Source organism: Oncorhynchus mykiss, chromosome 16, assembly GCF_057628025.1.
Source record: "Oncorhynchus mykiss isolate SJ-2025 chromosome 16, ASM5762802v1, whole genome shotgun sequence".
Classification (NCBI taxonomy): Eukaryota; Metazoa; Chordata; class Actinopteri; order Salmoniformes; family Salmonidae; genus Oncorhynchus; species Oncorhynchus mykiss.
The window spans coordinates 74,472,637-74,478,955 of record NC_143037.1 but is presented as its reverse complement, the minus strand read 5'-3'; the positions used below and the strand labels follow the sequence as shown (position 1 = coordinate 74,478,955).

General features: G+C 40.8%; 2 non-coding genes across 2 annotated transcripts; both read left to right on the top strand.

The window, feature by feature from the left end:
• Positions 1-247: 247 nt before the first annotated feature.
• Positions 248-321, top strand: trnaa-agc (transfer RNA alanine (anticodon AGC)). The gene has a single exon. It is a non-coding gene; the product is annotated as a tRNA-Ala (tRNA).
• A 5,369-nt stretch (positions 322-5,690) lies between these two features.
• Positions 5,691-5,764, top strand: trnat-agu (transfer RNA threonine (anticodon AGU)). Its single transcript has one exon. It is a non-coding gene; the product is annotated as a tRNA-Thr (tRNA).
• Positions 5,765-6,319: the final 555 nt, after the last annotated feature.

The window sequence follows — 6,319 nt, the reverse complement described above, 5'->3', positions numbered from 1 at the left end:
CAAAATGTTTACTGATATCGCGCTGCCCACCTCTCACATACTCAGGCCCACTTTGGGTCCCAAAACATAGCTTAAGAAACCCTGTTGCTAGACAATTGAAGGAGTCCATATCGATTCCAATATTAGTAAACAACATATGTTTTGTGACGTGATTTTGCAAGACAGAGATATGGGTTAAATGAATGAGACATGTTTGATATAAATACGTGTGGCGGTGTTCTTACCTTGAACATACTTGGCCTCTACAGGCGCTGTGGCTTAGTTGGTTAAAGCACCTGTCTAGCAAACAGGAGATCCTGAGTTCGAATCTCAGCAGAGCCTTTTCAAACATGTCATTGAACACATTGGTGGAAAGGTCAGAGTGGAGAGTGTTCTGCTTTTCTCAACCAATGAGTCTTGATAATTTGGAGTGATGAGAGGAGAAAAGATGTGAGGAGGATGCAATTGAGATATTCCAATTTCACGGAAAAAGGGAACTTTTTCAAAGAATTACAACGTACCAACTGTCTCAACTTCAGCTGGTTCTTCAGTTGATTCATTTCGAGCGCTAAATGAAGAGTTCAGCCAGCTTGTACAGGTCTCTGTCAGAGCATGAGTAGGCTTTACAAGCAATCTTTGGTAGCTCGCTGTGATCGTATAGTGTTTAGTACTCTGCGTTGTGGCCGCAGGAACCCCGGTCTGAATCCGGGTCACGGCAAAGAATTGCTATTTCAAAAGGGTTGTATTTTGAATGAGTTGAAACCTCCTGTGTGAGCTAAGAAACTCAATAACTCTTCCATTTGACAAAGTCTCTATCTCATGGTAGGTTAATTACTTACATTAACTGATTCATCTGCTTTTTCTTAGGTTTTTACCATTTTTAATCTCGAGATCCAACTGAGAAATGTTGTTTCCCCGAAACGACCAAAATGATGAAGAAATCGTGTATGATTCTGAATGTTTACTCATATCTCGCGATATTCCCACTTTGGGTCCCAAACCATAGTTTAAGAATCCAGGTCAGAGTATCTTGAGTTTATTCAGTTCGAGACCCAAATGAAAAATGTACTGTCCTCGGATGACCGAAATTAAGAAGAAATAGCTTGTGACTCAAAATGTTTACTGATATCGCGCTGCCCACCTCTCACATACTCAGGCCCACTTTGGGTCCCAAAACATAGCTTAAGAAACCCTGTTGCTAGACAATTGAAGGAGTCCATATCGATTCCAATATTAGTAAACAACATATGTTTTGTGACGTGATTTTGCAAGACAGAGATATGGGTTAAATGAATGAGACATGTTTGATATAAATACGTGTGGCGGTGTTCTTACCTGGAACATACTTGGCCTCTACAGGCGCTGTGGCTTAGTTGGTTAAAGCGCCTGTCTAGTAAACAGGAGATCCTGAGTTCGAATCTCAGCAGAGCCTTTTTAAACATGTCATTGAACACATTGGTGGAAAGGTCAGAGTGGAGAGTGTTCTGCTTTTCTCAACCAATGAGTCTTGAGAATTTGGAGTGATGAGAGGAGAAAAGATGTGAGGAGGATGCAATTGAGATATTCCATTTTCACGGAAAAAGGGAACTTTTTCAAAGAATTACAACGTACCAACTGTCTCAACTTCAGCTGGTTCTTCAGTTGATTCATTTCGAGCGCTAAATGAAGAGTTCAGCCAGCTTGTACAGGTCTCTGTCAGAGCATGAGTAGGCTTTACAAGCAATCTTTGGTAGCTCGCTGTGATCGTATAGTGTTTAGTACTCTGCGTTGTGGCCGCAGGAACCCCGGTCTGAATCCGGGTCACGGCAAAGAATTGCCATTTCAAAAGGGTTGTATTTTGAATGAGTTGAAACCTCCTGTGTAAGCTAAGAAACTCAATAACTCTTCCATTTGACAAAGTCTCTATCTCATGGTAGGTTAATTACTTACATTAACTGATTCATCTGCTTTTTCTTAGGTTTTTACCATTTTTAATCTCGAGATCCAACTGAGAAATGTTGTGTCCCCGAAACGACCAAAATGATGAAGAAATCGTGTATGATTCTGAATGTTTACTCATATCTCGCGATATTCCCACTTTGGGTCCCAAACCATAGTTTAAGAATCCAGGTCAGAGTATCTTGAGTTTATTCAGTTCGAGACGCAAATGAAAAATTTACTGTCCTCGGATGACCGAAATTAAGAAGAAATAGCTTGTGACTCAAAATGTTTACTGATATCGCGCTGCCCACCTCTCACATACTCAGGCCCACTTTGGGTCCCAAAACATAGCTTAAGAAACCCTGTTGCTAGACAATTGAAGGAGTCCATATCGATTCCAATATTAGTAAATAACATATGTTTTGTGACGTGATTTTGCAAGACAGAGATATGGGTTAAATGAATGAGACATGTTTGATATAAATACGTGTGGCGGTGTTCTTACCTGGAACATACTTGGCCTCTACAGGCGCTGTGGCTTAGTTGGTTAAAGCGCCTGTCTAGTAAACAGGAGATCCTGAGTTCGAATCTCAGCAGAGCCTTTTCAAACATGTCATTGAACACATTGGTGGAAAGGTCAGAGTGGAGAGTGTTCTGCTTTTCTCAACCAATGAGTCTTGAGAATTTGGAGTGATGAGAGGAGAAAAGATGTGAGGAGGATGCAATTGAGATATTCCAATTTCACGGAAAAAGGGAACTTTTTCAAAGAATTACAACGTACCAACTGTCTCAACTTCAGCTGGTTCTTCAGTTGATTCATTTCGAGCGCTAAATGAAGAGTTCAGCCAGCTTGTACAGGTCTCTGTCAGAGCATGAGTAGGCTTTACAAGCAATCTTTGGTAGCTCGCTGTGATCGTATAGTGTTTAGTACTCTGCGTTGTGGCCGCAGGAACCCCGGTCTGAATCCGGGTCACGGCAAAGAATTGCCATTTCAAAAGGGTTGTATTTTGAATGAGTTGAAACCTCCTGTGTAAGCTAAGAAACTCAATAACTCTTCCATTTGACAAAGTCTCTATCTCATGGTAGGTTAATTACTTACATTAACTGATTCATCTGCTTTTTCTTAGGTTTTTACCATTTTTAATCTCGAGATCCAACTGAGAAATGTTGTTTCCCCGAAACGACCAAAATGATGAAGAAATCGTGTATGATTCTGAATGTTTACTCATATCTCGCGATATTCCCACTTTGGGTCCCAAACCATAGTTTAAGAATCCAGGTCAGAGTATCTTGAGTTTATTCAGTTCGAGACCCAAATGAAAAATTTACTGTCCTCGGATGACCGAAATTAAGAAGAAATAGCTTGTGACTCAAAATGTTTACTGATATCGCGCTGCCCACCTCTCACATACTCAGGCCCACTTTGGGTCCCAAAACATAGCTTAAGAAACCCTGTTGCTAGACAATTGAAGGAGTCCATATCGATTCCAATATTAGTAAATAACATCTGTTTTGTGACGTGATTTTGCAAGACAGAGATATGGGTTAAATGAATGAGACATGTTTGATATAAATACATGTGGCAGTGTTCTTACCTGGAACATACTTGGCATCTACAGGTGCTGTGGCTTAGTTGGTTAAAGCGCCTGTCTAGTAAACAGGAGATCTTGAGTTCGAATCTCAGCGAGCCTTTTCAAACATGTCATTGAACACATTGGTGGAAAGGTCAGAGTGGAGAGTGTTCTGCTTTTCTCAACCAATGAGTCTTGAGAATTTGGAGTGATGAGAGGAGAAAAGATGTGAGGAGGATGCAATTGAGATATTCCAATTTCACGGAAAAAGGGAACTTTTTCAAAGAATTACAACGTACCAACTGTCTCAACTTCAGCTGGTTCTTCAGTTGATTCATTTCGAGCGCTAAATGAAGAGTTCACCCAGCTTGTACAGGTCTCTGTCAGAGCATGAGTAGGCTTTACAAGCAATCTTTGGTAGCTCGCTGTGATCGTATAGTGTTTAGTACTCTGCGTTGTGGCCGCAGGAACCCCGGTCTGAATCCGGTTCACGGCAAAGAATTGCCATTTCAAAAGGGTTGTATTTTGAATGAGTTGAAACCTCCTGTGTGAGCTAAGAAACTCAATAACTCTTCCATTTGACAAAGTCTCTATCTCATGGTAGGTTAATTACTTACATTAACTGATTCATCTGCTTTTTCTTAGGTTTTTACCATTTTTAATCTCGAGATCCAACTGAGAAATGTTGTTTCCCCGAAACGACCAAAATGATGAAGAAATCGTGTATGATTCTGAATGTTTACTCATATCTCGCGATATTCCCACTTTGGGTCCCAAACCATAGTTTAAGAATCCAGGTCAGAGTATCTTGAGTTTATTCAGTTCGAGACGCAAATGAAAAATTTACTGTCCTCGGATGACCGAAATTAAGAAGAAATAGCTTGTGACTCAAAATGTTTACTGATATCGCGCTGCCCACCTCTCACATACTCAGGCCCACTTTGGGTCCCAAAACATAGCTTAAGAAACCCTGTTGCTAGACAATTGAAGGAGTCCATATCGATTCCAATATTAGTAAATAACATATGTTTTGTGACGTGATTTTGCAAGACAGAGATATGGGTTAAATGAATGAGACATGTTTAATATAAATACGTGTGGCGGTGTTCTTACCTGGAACATACTTGGCCTCTACAGGCGCTGTGGCTTAGTTGGTTAAAGCGCCTGTCTAGTAAACAGGAGATCCTGAGTTCGAATCTCAGCAGAGCCTTTTCAAACATGTCATTGAACACATTGGTGGAAAGGTCAGAGTGGAGAGTGTTCTGCTTTTCTCAACCAATGAGTCTTGAGAATTTGGAGTGATGAGAGGAGAAAAGATGTGAGGAGGATGCAAATGAGATATTCAAATTTCACGGAAAAAGGGAACTTTTTCAAAGAATTACAACGTACCAACTGTCTCAAGTTCAGCTGGTTCTTCAGTTGATTCATTTCGAGCGCTAAATGAAGAGTTCAGCCAGCTTGTACAGGTCTCTGTCAGAGCATGAGTAGGCTTTACAAGCAATCTTTGGTAGCTCGCTGTGATCGTATAGTGTTTAGTACTCTGCGTTGTGGCCGCAGGAACCCCGGTCTGAATCCGGGTCACGGCAAAGAATTGCCATTTCAAAAGGGTTGTATTTTGAATGAGTTGAAACCTCCTGTGTGAGCTAAGAAACTCAATAACTCTTCCATTTGACAAAGTCTCTATCTCATGGTAGGTTAATTACTTACATTAACTGATTCATCTGCTTTTTCTTAGGTTTTTACCATTTTTAATCTCGAGATCCAACTGAGAAATGTTGTTTCCCCGAAACGACCAAAATGATGAAGAAATCGTGCATGATTCTGAATGTTTACTCATATCTCGCGATATTCCCACTTTGGGTCCCAAACCATAGTTTAAGAATCCAGGTCAGAGTATCTTGAGTTTATTCAGTTCGAGACCCAAATGAAAAATGTACTGTCCTCGGATGACCGAAATTAAGAAGAAATAGCTTGTGACTCAAAATGTTTACTGATATCGCGCTGCCCACCTCTCACATACTCAGGCCCACTTTGGGTCCCAAAACATAGCTTAAGAAACCCTGTTGCTAGACAATTGAAGGAGTCCATATCGATTCCAATATTAGTAAATAACATCTGTTTTGTGACGTGATTTTGCAAGACAGAGATATGGGTTAAATGAATGAGACATGTTTGATATAAATACGGGTGTTCTTACCTGGAACATACTTGGCCTCTACAGGTGCTGTGGCTTAGTTGGTTAAAGCGCCTGTCTAGTAAACAGGAGATCCTGAGTTCGAATCTCAGCAGTACCTTTTCAAGCATGTTATTGTACACATTGGTGGAGAAGGTCAGAGGGGAGGGCACTCAGGTTTTCTCACCAATCGGTTTAGAGAATTAGAGATGATGTGAGGAGGATGCTATTGAGATATTCCAATGTCACGGAAAAAGGGCACTATTTGAATGTGTAAACCTCAACTGTTTCTTCACTTTATTCATTATCGAGACCAATATGAAAAGTGTTTAGCCAGCTTGTGCACATCACTTTCACAGCCTATGTAGGCTTTACAAAGCCACTTCTTGTAGCCAGTCGTGGTCGTATAGTGGTTAGTTGTGTATAGTGGTTAGCTGCATTGTAGCCGCTGCAATCCCGGTTCAAATCCGGGTCACGGCACTGTAATGTAATCGCAGAAGGGTCGTTTTTTGAACAGGTTAAGACTTTCTCTGAAAGCTAAGAAACTCAGCAACTCTGCCTTTTGACAAAGTTCCCCAGCATATCGTAGGTTAATTACTTACACGAACTGATTTATCTGCTGTTTCAGAGGTTTTCACTCAGGTTTTCTCACCAATGGGTTTAGAGAAGTGGAGAG